Source organism: Agelaius phoeniceus, chromosome 34, assembly GCF_051311805.1.
Source record: "Agelaius phoeniceus isolate bAgePho1 chromosome 34, bAgePho1.hap1, whole genome shotgun sequence".
In the NCBI taxonomy this organism is placed as follows: Eukaryota; Metazoa; Chordata; class Aves; order Passeriformes; family Icteridae; genus Agelaius; species Agelaius phoeniceus.
Genome location: NC_135298.1, coordinates 1,946,121 through 1,963,682, shown reverse-complemented (window position 1 = coordinate 1,963,682; position 17,562 = coordinate 1,946,121). Strand labels below are relative to the sequence as shown.

The 17,562-nt window shown below is 48.3% G+C and overlaps 1 protein-coding gene and 1 long non-coding RNA gene across 2 annotated transcripts in view; one reads left to right on the top strand and one right to left on the bottom strand.

The window, feature by feature from the left end:
• The window catches only part of LOC143696410 (uncharacterized), a 243,260-nt gene that overhangs the window by 200,509 nt on the left and 25,189 nt on the right, over window positions 1-17,562 (bottom strand). The gene's annotated exons all lie outside the window — the stretch shown is intronic.
• On the top strand, window positions 3,557-4,336 carry LOC143696367 (uncharacterized). Its single transcript, XR_013185811.1, has 3 exons — window positions 3,557-3,719; window positions 3,935-4,013; window positions 4,200-4,336. It is a non-coding gene; the product is annotated as an uncharacterized LOC143696367 (long non-coding RNA).

The window sequence follows — 17,562 nt, the reverse complement described above, 5'->3', positions numbered from 1 at the left end:
GATTGTGACATGACAGGGTGACTTTGGGATATCAGTCTTCTGTGATTTCACAGCACTGCTGTATGACATCACAAGGTGACATAGAGTTGGCTCTGTGACATCACAGGGGCAGTGTGACATCACAGGGAAAGTGTGACATCACAGGGGCAGTGTGACATCACAGGGGCAGCGTGACATCACAGGGGCAGTGTGACATCACAGGGGCAATAATAGTGACAATAGCAAAAAAATGCTAATAAAAACCCTACCATGCTTATACTTGGTTTGCATGGCCAGGTTTTGGTAAGGGGGAGCTCGAGGAGCACCTTCTGTGAGAGGCTGCTGGAAGCAGCTGCTCCTCTGTGTCCCACAGAGTCAATTCCAGCCAGCTCCAGGATGCACCGGCCGCTGGCCAAGGCTGGGCCACTTGGAAATGGTGGTAACACCTTTGGGGCAAGAGATTTAGGAAAATGGGTGATGGTGTAGGTGTAACTGTGAGCAGGGAAGAGCAGGGTGAGAACACGTGAGAGGAACAACTCTGCACACCCCAGGGCAGGGCAGGAGGAGGGGCAGGAGCTGCTCCAGGGGCTGGAGCTGATTGCCCTGAGATTCCCTGGGCAGCCCCTGGGGAGGCAGCTGGGCCCCTGCAGCCCATGGAGGGCCTGGAGAGCAGAGATGCACCTGCAGCGCCTGGAGGAGCCCGTGCTGGAGCAGGGGGTGCCTGAGCAGGGGCTGGGACCCCATGAGAAACCTGTGCTGGAGCAGGGACCCTGCAGGGACCTGCAAAGCCGTGGAGAGAGGAGCCCACGCTGGAGCAGGGTCCTGGCAGGACTTGTGAGCCCCTGGGAGAGTGAGGCAACTGCAGCAGTTTGTGAAGAGCTGCTGTCCGTGAGATGAACTCACCCTGCAGAAGTTCATGGAGAAGTGTCTCCAGGAGGGACCCCTGGCACAGCAGGGGAACGACTCCTCTCCCCGAGCAGCAGAGAAACAACGGGTGATGAACGGAGCAGAGCCCCCAGTGCCTGTCTGCCTGCACCACTGGGGGAGGAGCAGAGCTGGGAAGGAGGGAGGAACAGGCAGAAGGTGTTTGTGAAGCTTTATTTTACTTCTCACTATCCTGCCCTGATCTGGATAGAAAGAAATTCAATTAATACCTGTAATTTCAAAAATGTTTTGCCTATGATGGCATTTGCTGAATGATCTGTCCCAGTCCTTAACTCAAGCCATGAAGCCTTCATTCTGTTTTCTTTCTCCTGTCCATCTCTGGAGGGGAGTGAGAGAGCAGCTTTGGTGGGTGCCTGGCATCCAGGCAGGGCCAAATGGCTCCATGTTTCTCTTTTCTTTTTGCTTTTTTTCCTTTCCCCTTTCCTTTTTCCTTTCCTTTCCTTTCCTTTCCTTTCCTTTCCTTTCCTTTCCTTTCCTTTCCTTTCCTTTCCTTTCCTTTCCTTTTTCCTTTCCTTTCCTTTTTCCTTTTTCTCTCTCATTCTTTCTTTCCTGTTCTTTTGTTCTTTCCAGAGGTCACAGTGCAGAGGTTGAGTGGGGCTTTGATGGAGGCAGTGGAGGTGGCAGGGAGTAGCGGGGACAGGAGGCACAGGGCTGTGGCACAGGCACCCGAGGGGCCCGGGCAGCTGGCAGGGGGCAAGGCCTGTCCCCCTGGGCCAGCAGCAGCCCCGTGCCCTGCCCAAGGCGCTGCCAGCAGGGGCTGGGCCCCAGAGGCAGGGGCAGAGCCCAGCCCCGGGGGCGGCGTTTGTGCCCCGAGCCCCGTCCAGCCCAGCCTGCCCCGAGTGCGCAGTGAGCGCTGGCACGGCTGCCCTGGACAGCGTGGCCTGCTGGGGACACTGAGAGCTGCCCCGCTGTGACCCTGCCCTGGGCACTGCACAGGCACCAACCCAACCCCAGCCAGCAGCACCCCTGGGCATGGCCCAGGCACTGGAGAGCATCACAGCCAGCCCTGCTGCTGCTGGGGATGTCCCAGGCACCAGAGCCCATCCCAGCCCCGCTGCTGCTGGGGATGTCCCAGGCACCAGAGCCCATCCCAGCCCTGCTGCTGCTGGGCATGTCCCAGGCACCAGAGCCCATCCCAGCCCTGTTCCTGGGATGTCACAGCCCCTACAAGTGCACCAGGTGTGGGAAGAGCTTCTCCCAGAGGTCAGCCTTGACCCAACACCAACGCAGCCAGCACTGAGGGAAGCCCTGCCAGTGCTCCCAGTGTGGGAAGAGCTCCGTGCGCTGCTCCAGCTCCATCCCCACGGGAGGATCCGCGCTGGATGATCCCCAGTGACCCCGGTGGGCAGAGCCCCGGTGATCCGTGGTGCCGGTGATCCCTGTTGGGAAGACACCTGGCTGGGGGCTCCACATCCTCCTGGCTCCTCATGGCCTGGGTCTTCTTTTCACATTTCTTCATTCTTTCCAAACACCCAAAACCTGGGTAAAAATAAAGATGTTGAACTAAGATGGGGCTTGAGAAGTGGGGAGCTGTTCCAGAGGTGTGGGGGATGCTGGGTCCGAGGGAGCTGAGAGTTCCTGGGAAGGACTTGGGGCTTGCTCAGGGCTTTGGGGACACGAGGCCGAGTGGCTCCGGGTGCTTTGGAAGATGCTGGTGGAGATTCTGGGGCTGCTGATCAAGGACCTCCCGGCCTGGAACTGTCCCTGTGTCCCCTTGTCCCGCTTCCTGGTGTCCCCTGTAGCGGATACCCCCCTCCCTGCTGTCACTCCCCTTTCCTCCGCCCCTTCCCGTGTCACCCCACTCTCAGTCCCGTCCTGCTCCATTCCCAGTACGGGCCCCATTCCCTGTCCCCATTCCCCATTCCCCGTCCCCGTTCCCATTCCTCATTCCCATTCCCGGTCCCCATTCCCATTCCCTGTCCCCATTCCATTCCCCATTCCCCGTCCCCATTCCCATTCCTATTCCCCATTCCCCATTCCCCATCTCCCATCCCCATTCCTATTCCCCATTCCCCATCTCCCATCTCCCATCCCCATTCCCCGTCCCCATTCCGTATTCCCGGTCCCCATCCCCCATTCCCGGTCCCCATCCCTCATTCCCATTCCCTGTCCCCATTCCCCATTCCCGGCTCTCTCTCCCCGGACGCCGACGCCATCGCTCCGGCCCCCCTCGGCCCTCACGTGACCGTGCAAATCCCGCCCTGCTCCCGCCCACCAATCCCAGCGCGCGATCGCTCCCAAATTTGCATAACCACGCCCTCAGATTAGGCCCCGCCCCCGCCGGCTGCAGCCGCGTCCGGGCGCTGTTTGCTCCCAGTTCCCTCCCAGTGCTCCCAGTAAGAGCGGGACCGGCAGGGAGAGCGCTCCCAGTTCCCGCCCGCTGCTCTCACGATCGTTCCCAGTGCTCCCAGTAAGAGCGGGACCGGCAGGGAGAGCGCTCCCCGTTCCCGCCCGCTGCTCTCACTATCGTTCCCAGTGCTCCCAGTATCGCTCCCAGTGCCGGGCGTGGCGGGGCCGCTTTGGAACCCCCCAGGGCAGAGCGCGGCTGCTTTTGGGTGCCGGCACTGCCCGGGCCGGGCTGGGAGCGGAGGAGGAGCGGGAGGGAGAGCAGGGACAGAGGAGGAGGAGGAGGAAAAGGAAAGGGAAAGAGAGAGAGAGGAGCGGGAAGAAGAGGAAGAGGAGGGCCAGAGGAGGAGGAAGAGGAGCAGCGGGAGGAGGAGCCGCAGCACCAACCCCACGCGGTTCCCCCGCTCGGGCCGCGGCTGCCCCGGTTCCGCCCCCTCCGGAAGCCGCAGGTGGGCGGGGAGGGGGAGTCGCCCCAAATCCATGGCGGAGAGGGGCGATCCCGGTGCAGAGGGACCCCCGGCAGCCTGGAGGGGTGGGGGAGGCTGGGGATGAGCGGGGTCCGGGCCCCCCGAGGCTGAAAGGGGCGCTGACTTCTCCAGCTGCACTTGGGCACCGGGACCATCAAACCCGACACGCTCAGCCCTTGTTTTGCCCCCCAAACCAGGATTTCCCATTCCCAAACCTTGGCCAGGTGGAGGAGGAGGCTGCGAGGAGGAAGAAGATGCCCCAGGACACCCAGGCAGGTGAGGAGGAAGTCAGTGCCCCTTTCCCCCTCTCTCCTGCTCCATCTCCCAGCCCAGCACGGCCCCCGGCTGCAGGACAGCCCCACTGCTGATGCTGTCCAGCCAGGGATGCACTGGGGGGATCTCCTTCCCCTTCCCTGTGGCACGGAGGCAAATCCCATCCTCTCCTTGTCCTTCCTCCCCCAGGGAAGGAGCTGAGCATGGAGAGCAGGGAGGACAAATCCCCACAGCAGAACCTGGTGGCTGAGGCCGTTTGGAGTGGCTCCAGGGCACAGGAATCCAACGGGGAGGAAAAGTCCCGGAGATCCCACACAAGGAGGGGCTGCAAACGTGGATCACGGGGATCCGAGGAGGAAAGACCCACCTTGGGTCGGGAAGGTGACCACAGGTCAGAGTTGGGGGTCCCTGAGCAGCTTCAGGTTGGGGAGAAGCCCCACAAGTGCTCGGAATGTGGGAAGAGCTTCAGGTGGAGATCGTCCCTGATCAACCATTGGAGAATCCACACAGAGGAACGGCCCTATGAGTGTGGGCAGTGTGGGAAGAGCTTCAGGTGGAGCTCCCACCTGAACTCCCACATTGGAATCTACAGCAGGGAGAGGCCCTATGAGTGTGGACAGTGTGGGAAGAGCTTCAGCCACAACTCCAACCTGATCTGCCACCAGCGCGTCCACACCGGGAGAGGCCCTATGGATGTCCTGAGTGTGGGAAGAGCTTCAGAGCCAAATCCAACCTGATTTTCCACCAGAGGAGCCACACGGGGAACGGCCCTACGAGTGTGATGAATGCAGCAAGAGGTTTCAGATCAGCTCCAATCTCCTCCATCACCAGCGCACTCACACAGAGGAGAGGCCCTTCCGCTGCCCCGACTGAGGGAAGGGCTTCAGGGACAAGTGCAGCCTCCTCAGGCACCAGCTCATCCACTCCAGGGAGAGGCCCTACGAGTGTCCCAGGTGTGGGAAGAGCTTCAAGACCAGCTATGAAGTGACTGCCCACCAGAGGAGCCACACGGGGGAACGGCCCTACGAGTGTGGGGAGTGTGGGAAGAGCTTCAGGACGAGCGCCCACCTGAGTGCCCACCAGCGCATCCACAGCGGGGAGAGGCCCTATGAGTGTGCCTGGTGTGGGAAGAGCTTCTCCCAGAGGTCAGCCTTGACCCAACACCAATGCATCCAGCTGTTGTGTTGTCTGTATAAGTTGGACTGTTCTGTTCCCCCTATCATGCAATGGTTCTGCCCTGGTTCTCCCTTTCCTCCTTTATGCTGCCAGTTATCCCAACTCCTCCCCAGTTGCCTTGGAGATTAATGTACCCTTTCTCAAATCCCTCCCCGGTGCCCTGTCCGTCACTCGGCGCTCCCACCCTTCTCTCTAGAACTCTCTAGAAACTTTCAGCTGGAGCGTCGAGTGATTGGCTCAGGGGCCGGGGCCCCACCCTCAAGTTATCCCCATTGGGGTTTTCCCTAAGTCAATCTTTTGTATCCCACTCCCCTCTGAAACCCTATTCGTCCAAGGACTGACTCCTCCCCTGTGTCCCTCCCTCCTTATAAGCTCTTGCAACTTCCCCCTTGCTCTCTTTGGTTGTCGGTTTCCCCTGGGACCCAATAAACCTGGATTCAGCACAGCTGGAGAGCGCTCTCTTATTTCTGCTGACTGTAGCCATAAGCCAAGCCACGTCCTGCCACAAGGTAACACTGCTGTCACGGCACAGAGCGTTTGCCTTAGGTGCTGTCCCGAACCACGGAGATCGGGATAGTGCCCCCCTACTGCTAGCGGTGCTGGACAGCCGGCCGGGACGTCCGAGAAGGACAATCAATCAATCTTTCTCCAGCTGGACCGCTTCATCCAGCACTGAGGGAAGCTGTGGGAGTGCTCCCAGGGTGGGAAGAGCTTTGTGTGCTGCTCCAGCTCCACAGCTCCATCCCTCATTGGAGGATCAGCACTGGATGATCCCCAGTGACCCCGTTGGGCAGAGCCCTGGTGATCCGTGGTGCTGCTGATTTGTGTTAGGAAGACACCTGGCTGGCTCCTGGCTCCCCGTGAGCACCTGGACACATCCACAGACCAACATCAGAAATCCATTGTGGAGAGCTGTCGCCCTGACTTTTGAAGATTTTTCTAAGCCTTCTGATGTTTACATTCTTGTAGCAAACTTTTTCACATACTTCCTGTAAATAACTTATTGTTTTGCATTCTTTTATGGAGGAGAAGAAATCTGATGGACTGTTGGTTTGTCCAGTGTCATTGGAGAGGTGGCACTGTCACCCTTCAATCCACTGTCACTTTTGGAAAACTATAAATATTGGAGTCAGGAAATAAACTTCCCTTTTTTCCCCTTGAGAACAGTGGTGTGTGCGCTCGTGTTGTTTCATGTCCTATAGCGACATGGAGCAGATTTGTCGACTTCTGACCCCAGAAAAATCTCACTTCTTGCGTCTTCCTGGTGGCATCAAGTAACACTGGGTGGCCTTGGAGGTCTTCTCCAATACAAATCCATCATTTTAATTCTCTCTGTCCCACAGGCATCTTCTACAACCAAATCGGGTCAGACTGGGGCAAAACCCATGATTCTGGAGACAGTGGGGTTGGAAACCCCTCCAAAAAAGGTTCTTCCCACCCACCCAAGCATGTGGATGCTTTTCTGGCAAGGACCCATAAATCCTTTTGGTTTTGCCTTCAAACACAAAGGTTTCTGTTCATACCTTTGAAAGTCCTGAAATTGGGGTAAAAATCAAGACATTGAACTAAGGCTTGGATGGGCACACGTGGGGACACAGCCCTGGGTGGGGACCTGAGTTGGAAGTGGCCATGGACAGGGACATGGGGGGACACAGCCATGGATGGTGACATGGGAGGACATGAACATGGATGGGGACATGAACTGGGACAGCATCAAGGCCACCACCTGTGCCACCACAGTGCCACCAGCACCTTCATCTCAGCCATGGCGCTGCCTGATGCAGTTCCTGCCACCGCGTCCCCCCTGCCACCATTGTGGTGTCCCAGCCAAATGTCACCACCCACCAGGGCAGGATGGGAACTTGTTCAGCTGGTGACAAGTGGCCCAGGAGAGAGTGACAGCCACCAGGGTGTCCCAGGGCCACCGCGCTCAGGGGGACCCCAACTGTCCCTGGGGACAGGGAAAGGGTCAGTGTCACCCACAGGGGCCATGTGGGCCCATGCTGGGTGTCACTGGAGGCGTCCTGGTGGCAGCGTCCCCACAGGTGTGGTGACATTGTCCCCTGCTGTGTGTCCTGGTGGCATCATGTCCCTTACATGTTGATGACCCAAGTTACATCATCCTTGTTCTCCTCCTCAGTTCTAGAATGTTCCCCACTCCCGCTTTCCTATTGGTTCCCGTTGCCTGCAGCTCCTCCCCTGAATCCCAGTTGGTTGCTGCCCTTTTGTCCCACCTTTGCACCACCCTTGTTCCCTCTGCCCATTGGCCCTCAGGCCCAAAGCGCGCTGGTGTTTGCAGGGGTCCCAGGACGAGGGAAGAGACGAGAATCTTGACTCCATGTTTCAGAAGGCTGATTTATTATTGAAGATATATATTATCTTAAAAGAAAATGATATCTTAAAACTATACTAAAAGAATTGAAGAGAGGATTTCATCAGAAGGCAAGCAGGGAATAGAAAAGAATGATAACAAAAGCTCATGACTCTCCGAGAGTCCGAGCCAGCTGACTGTGATTGGCCATTAATTAGAAACAACCAACATGGACCAATCAAAGATGCACCTGTTGCATTCCACAGCAGTAGATAATTATTGTTTTTCTTTTCCTGTGAGGCTTCTCAGCTTCTCAGTTTCAGAAAATATCATGGCGACACCAAAGCTCCCCCTCCCTTGTCCCATATAAAAGCCTGGACCCTGCTTTGTTCTTGGTTCTTGGTGCCTGGACCCCTCGGGTGTGTTGGCCCATAAAGCACCCCTGGAACTCCAAGCAGGGATCCCCTCCCGCCTGTTTTCCCCCCGAGCTGCAATCGCCATCGGCCTGGTGCTCGCTGAGCCATCCCTTTCCTAGAGGAGACGCCCTGGGGAAGGCAGTGCTTGGTGCTGGGGATGGGCACTGGGGACTGCTTTGGGCTGGGGAGACTGAACTTCCTTCCAGGGGCTTCTCTGGGGCAGGGCTTGGATTTGGCCTGGAAACAGAGGGAAGGTTCCAGGAGGGTTTTGTTCCTGCCCAGAGCCGAGGCCTTTCCTGTTCCTCATCCTGCCCTGGCAGCGAGGGCTTGGGGAGCACCAGAAAGGGGCAGAGACACAGCTGGGACAGTGACCTGACTTGACCCCAGGGCATTCCCAGACCATGTGGAAGAAGAATCAGTCTGGAAAGAGGGGGAAGAAGCAGAAAGGGGGGGATGCTGGCAGTGATGGCATTTGTGTCCCCAGGTCACCATTGCCTGGGCTGGAGCCCTGCTCACCTGGGCACGGATGAACACCCACCTGCCCGTGGGAAGCAGGGAATGAATTCCTGGTTTTGCTTCCTTGCACAGCTTTTCCTTCCCCCATGGACCTGTCTGAGTCTGAGCCCAGGAGTTTGGGCTCTTTGTCTCTTTCCCTGCCTGGATTCTCCCCCATGGGGTGCTCCCAGGAACTGGGCCTGAGGCCAGAGAAGGAGACAGGAGAGATGGAGCTGTGCACTGTGGCCATGGCAGCAAGCAGGGCACCCTCAGCCCATAAATAAAATCAGGCACAGAAACGGGCAGATGAGATTTTACACCCTTCCCTGCTGCTTGCATTTCCTGCAAGCTTTCTGCAGTGTTGCTGGCAATATTTTTGTACTTTTTCAGGTGATTTACACAACACCTCACAGGACACACTCACAGGATCAGGAGAATTCTGTGATATCCCATGGATTCATGTCCCTAGGAAATACCAAGGCTCTAGCTGATTAGTTACTGTTTGAGTCCAGAAGTGGGCAGTACAAACTTCCATTTTTCACTTTCAAGTGCTCATGGGGAAAGCACAGCAGATTCTTCCAGATCTTTGCACAATATTTGTTAGCTACGTACAATAACAAATCTCATTTACATCGCTGCTCAACAGCTCAACATAAGGAACCCAAACTACTGGCCTATCCCTAAGACTACACAAAAAGAAGAAAACAAATCTATTTTGCTTCCCACTTCACCTGCATTTGGGATTTTTGATTTTGCATTATATTTTAACATGTACTTGTAGTTTTCTTGTTATGTCTAGGCTGTGAAGTAGGGTTTGTCGCTGTTGTGAAACCAAGATTAATCAAGGATTAATACAGAAATAGATGTTCTAATCTATCCTTACACTTCTGCTGGTCCCTAGGAAAGCTGGTGGGTGATTTCTGTCTGTGTTCAAATATTTAAAGCAATAACAAATAGTCCCATACTTGATATTTCAGATAAACAATTTAATGGCATCTTAACATTGTTTTCACGATCTTATACCGTGCATCTTTTACTCCTTGTGAAGCTGAAATCTTTTTAAATACAAGCAATTCTACTGCAATTTTAGAAGTTTCAAAACCATTTTAACATACTGAAAACAAAACAGTCTAAAAAGACAGGTCTAACAGCCATTAAAATGCGGGAAAAAGCAAGAGGACTTCAGGTAAAAGAGCATACATTGAACAGCAACATTTCTTCCACTATGATTTATGTGTTAAGAAAAATGGAGTAAATTTAAAAGAACAGAAGTTCTTTAAAACCAGAATTTCTAATGCCAGAAACAGCTTGGAAACAACTTTCTATGCAGTTCTATTTATTTCAAAATTTAAAATTGGCCAATTTTTGTCCCAACATTTTGAAGCACAAGGGAGGAAAGGTGGAAAAGGCTCTGCAGAGGTTGCAGTTATAGATCTATAAAGTTCATATCTGTAAAGGAATGAACACAGTATTGAACACACTGAGTATGACAGAAAAATGCAACAAAGCACTAACTCTGAGAGAAAAACAACCCTGCAAGCAATGCCAGGGCACTGGGTATTTCTGCATTTTAAGCAAAGAACTTTACAACATCTTTAATTTTCCTTTTCCTGTCCATTTTGGAGAGCGCAGCCCAGCCCGCCTCGCGCATTCTCCTCATGGTTTTGAGTTTCAGAGCAGAGCCTGGAGATTTCACACTGGATGGAGCTGGGGTCCAGGAAGGAAAATAAAGCCATCCTTTAGTTTCAGAAACAATCTGATTAACTGCTTGCTTTATTCTTAGGAAAGGCTAACATACCTTTTTTGGTGCTCTGGAATGTAATTGTGAAGCTTGTGGAAAATCTTTGTACAAATTTTTAAACATTTCTTCTTCCGAGACTATGCTCTAATAAATGAAAAAGTTACTTACTCACACTATATTAAAAACTACTTTTTCTTTCCCCCTAAAGATATTAAACTATGAAAAATAAAAAACATTAAGATGTCATTATAAGGCAAAACAGTTCAATAAAAAGCATGTTAATTATGTACATACAATTCCAGAAAGAACCAATCAATTAAAAATATACCCATAAATATTGGCTTGAATGTGGAAGCCCAAACTGTTTATTTTCATTCTCAGAGCCAGCAGTGAGCACAAAGAAGTGCTCAGCACAGGATTTGCTCTCTGACTCTTACCAGGAGGTCAGTGTGCTCAGAGCTGTCTGACTGAGTGTCCAGCTGCACAAGCACTTTCTGCTTTTTCCTGCTGCTCTGCTCTGAAGGCAGGTTTGTGCTTCTTCCACTGTGCATTTTATCCATTGGAGGAGTCTTTATAGCATATGTCTGGGAAAGAAAACGTTTCTATTTTTAGATTTTATTTTATGGGGTAAGAATGGAATCTAAAGCCAAACTCAGGAGCCAGTTTACAGTCTGAGTGTCCAAGAATTCACCTGAGAGAAATGGTGGAACTCTTCTCTTTCCATCCAAACACGAAGCAATGACCCAAACAAAGTGGGGTGGGGTGGAAATAGCATTTTTTATATTATTTTTGTTGCCAAATGAGGAGAATGAAGGGGAAGCTATGGAAGAGCTGAGTTTCATGGCACATTGTATTTCAGTTCTTCATGCTTATCTGCAGAAATTCAGGTTATTCTGAACTGTAGCCACTACATGTGGACCATATCAAACATCAAAGAAAATGGGAACAAACAAAACTGCAGGAAAAGGCTTTCAGAGAAAGATTGATAGCTATATCAAGACTGGTGTTAATTAAAATAGTCTTTTCACTAGAAGTTAAACTGAGAAGCATTGAATGGTCCAGTGCAGTCCTTTTTTAGACAGATAACATCAAAGTGGTGCTGGATTCCATTGCTCCAATATGAAAACCACAAGTGAACTCCTGACAGGGAAGAAGGGTAAGTTCTGCAGTCAGGACTACTTTGATACTTTGACCATTTTTACAGCTAGATCAGCTTTGTTCTCTTCCATAGAGGAAAAGTGCCTTTTCAAATGGACACGTTTAAGACTGAGTAAAACAATTCCAGAGACATAAAAAATCAACAACTGAGCAAGAAAAATTACACAGTGGGAGCCCTTCCAGAAACTGCTGTCTAATATCTCCATGGAATGGTAGGATCCTTTAAAATCCCTTCTTATCCCAGGGGGAAAAAAAAAAAATCACCTACAGAGAAGAAAGAAATACAGGCAGAAAAATGCAACAAGAAAAATTCACTGTTAGGAGCTACAAAACTTCAGTGTTGCACTGCCCAAGGGGCTTCCTGCACTGAAGGAGATATTTTTTATTTTTATCTTTTTTATTTCAGGAATATAATTTGGAGACTTTCTATTTTTACATGAGTAGATTCACTGTATAGATCTAAACAAGGTTTAGGAGTCCCAGGAACATAAATTTTTATTTTCTTTAAAAAGTTTGAAGTCCAAAGCATTCCAATGTCTTTTGTTGAATGCAAATAAATTATCATGGCACTTCAATTGATTCTACACATATAAACACTACCAAATTCTAAAAGCAATTAAAAAGTTGAAGTTACCTTGTGTTTCTTTTCACTTTCAGGAATCATACTGTGAGAGTGCTCTTTTACAAGATTCTCCTACAAAAGAGTTATGTGAGAGCAAGGAAATATTTCTTTGAATTCAGTTGTTAAAAGTCTTCTTGGTGTAATTACAGAGCACAGTCTATAATCACAGAGTGTTACAAAGTTCACACAAATATATGACCAGGTTTAGCACAACCCCAGCATTCAAAAGTCCCTGTTTTTCTGTTCAGTTTCATTTCTTATCCAACTCCTCCCACAGCACAAACCCAGGCCACACCTCTCACCCCCACTGCTCAGTGAATAAAAAACTCCACCTTCTCTTCAATTTCTGCTTTCAGTTGTTCCTTAAGGGAGGCCAGTTCACTTTTCAAACGTGACAGCTCATTTTCCTACAAACCATTAAATAAAGGACAGGGTTAACTATGCACAGCCCAGAAAAAAGAAAACAGTCCCAAGTGAGACAGTAATTAACAGGGACACTCATTAGATACACAAGAGAATTCTATTTGCTTTTCAGCCCTATACTTGAAGCTTTGCTTTAGCTTGTTTAAAAAGACTGAAGCACTATAAGAAACAGGAACTTGATCAGAAATGTTCAAGGTAAGACCTTAAAACACTTGGGAGAACAGGGCTGAGAGGGCACAATCGAAATATTTAAAACAAAAGTTTCCTATTCCAAGTGGGAAGTCAGAGCATGACACACTATCTGCAAGAGCAGACACAAACACACTGCTACTCCAATTCATTTCTAGAAACATTTGGAGTTTTTAGTGCCCAGAATAAGATCTGCTGCAGCAGCTTGGGTGGGACTGCTACTGGCAAAAATTAAAACCACACTGGAAAAGTTCCCAGAGAACTGTCTCTGGTGGGAAAGACCCCAGAGCACAGCAGGAAAAAGAAACTCTCTAAGCAAACTGAAAAAAGATTTTTAGAAGTCACAAACTGACTGAAGATCACATCTTTTGTCTCTCTGTGCTGTTGGTGGGCAAGAGGGAGGGATTGGGAAAAAAGGTGTTTTAAAGGTTTATTTTAATTCTCATTACCCATTTTTAATCCTATTAATAATAAAAATTGTGATGCTATTTAAGTTCGAATCTGCTTTACCCTCAAAGTGTTTTTCTCCTAATCCTTATCTCAACTTGAATTTTTCTTTCCCCTCCTCTGCTCAACTACAGCAGAGAAAAATGAGTGAATGTTTTTGTTGTGTGTGCCTGGCCCTTAGCCAGCATAAAACCACTCCACAAGGACATCAGCCCCTTCACTGAATTATTGAACATTGGAAAGTACTCCTTACCAGTGCTCTTGCTGATGAGAACTGCTTTTGCTGTTTCATTTTATAGACTTTTAACTCTGCATCTTTTTCTTCAACCATTTTATCATACTCATTCTGGGTTAAAAAAACCAAACCAACAACAAACTCAAAACATGTGACTAAATGTTACAATTATAGAGTTATCCAGTCTTAAAACATCATTTTTTTCAAACCAGGCTCTTAAGATTCAGAAAGAAAAGATTCATTGATGCTTCTGCAGAAACTGTAAACCAGAAAATGCTCAATTCAAGTATTATTTTGTGGACTGGCAGAGAGTGCTTGATTTCTGTGCAGCAATATGTGCTCAGCACTAAGAGCCAGCTGTGCCATCTTTATTAATGTATCTGCTAAAGATATTGCAAAATAGAGGAACAGAAAGGAAAACTAAAATGTGTCAGGCTAAACTGCTGACAGTCACTAAGGCATCTCAGAGAAAGAGCCAAACTGATACTGAAAAATATTGCACTCAGATGGTATCAAAGGAAGCCTGAATTGAAAAAAATCTAAAAATCCCAGAAGTTTAGATGAATGGAATTTATCTGCCCGTAGGAATCTTCTGAAAATCTTCAAATGAATTTGATTTTAGATGATGCAAAGTCCAGCATGTGTTCAGCTTCCTTTTCCCAGATTCAGGCCTGTTTCTGCTTTGGAAAGGTCATGAACGTGGTATCACAAGTTATAAACATGCTGTTAACATGGTATCACACACTGCAAACCACAGCAAGCAGGAAAATCTCTTCCCTTGTGCTTTTCCATCAGTGCCATCATCTCAGTTATCTTGTGCTGACATCTGGCATCAGTTTCTCTCTGTATCATTGCTGCTTCATCACAAAGCAACCTCATCTTTTCTACCTGTCAGTAATAAATTGCATTTCATTCATCAACATAACCATATATTTCTTTTAAATCCTAATTTCTTCTTTCCCCTGTGGGTGCAAAGTTTGCAGTCCCACTTGGGCTTTATTTGCTTTTAAGATCCCTTTCAAATCCCTCATCTTTTCTGCAGATTGTTAAAATGGGCAGGATCAAAGGTACAGCCATGGCAGGCAAGTTCACTTCAAACCAAAAGGCCATTTCAAGCACTCTGCCCTAACATTTCTTAGCATTGCCATCAAAAAAAAAAGTGTGGGCAGAAAAAATACTAATATGGGAGAAGTTATAATCTAATTTAACTATGCTGACTTTATATCAAGGGTGGAATTTCTTTGAACTATATCTTGAAAGCAAGAAGTTTTAATGGAGTTCTTATTTTCAAAGACATATTCAAATACGTCAGCCTAAGCACCTCATGTACTAAAGCTTTGCTCACAGGCATACACAAATTCCATTTATGTCTGAAATGGAAGAGCAAGGACTCTGGCCAATAAAGCTTCATAAAAACATTTTAAATTAAAAAAAATTAAATTGCAGTAAAAATTAACACCTCTCACCTCTTCACGAAGTTTATTTTCATTTCCTTTTCTTGTTTCTATGTCTTTTTGATAGATGTCAACTGCTTCCTTATGTTGCTTGTTCCTATTTTCCATCTCTAACTGCAATTTATTCACCTTTTGAGAATGCAGAATTGCTGCTGTTATTTGTTTAGGAATTACTATGTTAATGATTTTTTCTTACCTCTTGTTTTTGAGCACAAACACACTCTTACTGTTCAGGTATATGATTAAAGTGTTTCCTATTTAAAAGTTCAGCTTTTTTTTTTAATAAAGAGTTGAACTTTGGCCTGAAGTGAGTTGGAAAATACTCAAAGAAAGAATGGCAACAGCCCAGTGGGGAAGACTGCCCTAAGCAGTCACCCTAAATGCTGTGAATGCCTCAGAAAAAAACAAATACAGATGGAGATTTGATTCCCTCTCTTGTAAATCTGTATCAGATTTTCACAGCTTTTATGGTACATTTTTCTCCCAGCTGTGCATCTTGATTACAGTTTTTCCTTTTAAGGTTATCATATGAATATCCTCAAAAAAGTCCACTTTTCTTCAAGTGCAGTACCCAAAGCTGGACACAATATTCCCATCAGAGGGATTGCCACTGCAGAACACATTTAAAGAACAGCCTTAAAAAAGTAATATATATATATACATATATGTATATGTCTTTTAAATGCTTTTCTGTTACAATGAGGTTGCTGAACCCTGTTCAGTCCACTATCAACAAAAGGAAAAAAAAAAGGAACAGATCAGAAACATCATTAATTGCAATGTGAATCCATCTCTTAAATGTCCAACAGTCAGTGCCCAATGATTAAAAATGGAAGCATCTTCTAAAAACTGTGAGCTCATTCCTGCAAAGTCTGTATCCCAGATCCCAAAGCAGCTCAGAACGTATTGAACAAGTATTATCATTACTTACAGTGGCACTTAAAAACACTCACCTCATCTTCTACAGGATGTTATTTAAACCTACCTTCCCTTCATAAGTATTGCTTTTCTTGCTTTCTGCAGTAAGTTTCTTTTTCAGCACCTTATTCTGGTGAAATAAAACAAAACAAGCAGTGTACCTTAATAAGTAAATAGAATTATGTAATGGTTTAACTGCATCAAGAAATTCCAGCTTTCATCAGGCAAATAACTCTCTGTTGTGCAGCTCAGGTTCCAGAACAATTCTTCAAACAAATGAATGTTCAACTCATTTCTGTGATAATTACTGTTTCTTCAGGACCTTAAGAAAGGCTCCTCCTGAGCAAGAGCAGGGAATAACAAATGAGGTGCAGAATGGGAATTACAACTAAGATGCTGCTGACAGAAGGTGTGAAGATGTCATGACAAAAAATACAAGTTCTTTATATTTACAGTGAAGTTACTACAGTTTGTGCCAGTGCAGAATTATTTTCTACTAGTGGTAACTGAGATACTTATTACAAGTACAAAAAAACCACCATGCACTAAATGAAAAATGAAGTTTATTAAAGATATTATTTTTGTAATTGCTCTTTTCAAATTAAGGCACATTTAACAAATCAAGTGATTCCTGAGATGACTCCCTAATTTGCTCAGGGTTAGGATAAGAAAGGAGAATTTTTAAATTACATAGGTGTATCTAAAGATATCACAGCAGACACAAACCTGCTGAAAAGGCAGCCCAAAATATAATGTGTTTATGTATTTGTGAAATGAAAATCTCTACCCACCTCCTGCTGCAACTCTTCAATGCATTTGGTTTTATTTTCCACCTGCTTCTTTAAATTGTCCATCTGAAAGAGAGATTTCAGACATTCATTAGTAAGTTCTACAAATGACTCCCTGTGTGAGCAATTCCTGTAAATGTTCTCAAACCTGCACTTGCACCAGTCTGGTTTGTTCCAATGTGTTGTAGTGCGTTCTTATATTTTGTAATACTTTGAAGTAGTTTGTCTTGTATCCCCATGTTTTTCCCAAATGGTTTATCCCAGACTGTATCCCCTCCCCTCCTTTTCCCTCTACTTGTGTTATCCCTTTCCTGGGATAAGATCTCCAAAACCCCCACCCTGGCTCTCTGTCAGTCACCTCGACATCCCAGCCCCCTACCTAGAAGTTTCGGTCCAAGTTGTCGAGTGATTAGCCAGGGGCCAAGGGTCAACCCCCCAAGTCCTGCCCCATACGCTGTTTTGTATGTCTATCCCCCCAGCACCCATCCCCCAGAGATACCTATTGGTCAGTAGGATTTTATCTATGTTAGTTTCCTCCCCCCTTTAAATGTGAGCTCCAGACATCCCCCAGGGCTCTCGGCAGGAGGCCCCTGAGGTATAGGAGCTCGCTCGGGACTCCTTAATAAAACCTTGGAATACCCCCTGCTGGGAGACGGCCCCTTTCCTCTTCCACCGACGTCTCGGTCGTCTCTGCTGCAGCAAAGGCAACCAGCCTGAGTGCCCTCAGCACCCTCGGGGCACAGAGAGTGTCTCCCTGCAGTCGGCCGTGGTGGGGTCACCCCCCCCACTCTCTGCCGACCCGGGTAAGGCCCAGGGACTTGAGAGGCTTGCAGAGAGACTGGGACAGCTTGGCGCCCAGCCGTGGGGCTCTGGGACCATTCCAGGAGCCCACGGAAAGGGGCTCGGACATACTTTCAGTCTGTTCGATAAGCCTTCGGCCGGCAAGCTACCTCAGGAAAGAAAAAACTCCGTTTTAGTGAGTTGCTCTCCTGTGGACGAAGCTGGGAGCTTCTTATGTACCCCAAGAAGTCAGCTTCAGGTGGAAATCAACATCCCAGGCTTTTTCGTTCCCCTCTCCTGCAGTTGGATTGGTAAGTTTTACCCTTCTCTTGTTTCTCCCCTCTTTGGGAGGGGGTGTTTCCCTGCCCTTTGTTCTCAGCCCCGCCGAGGAGGGCTGAA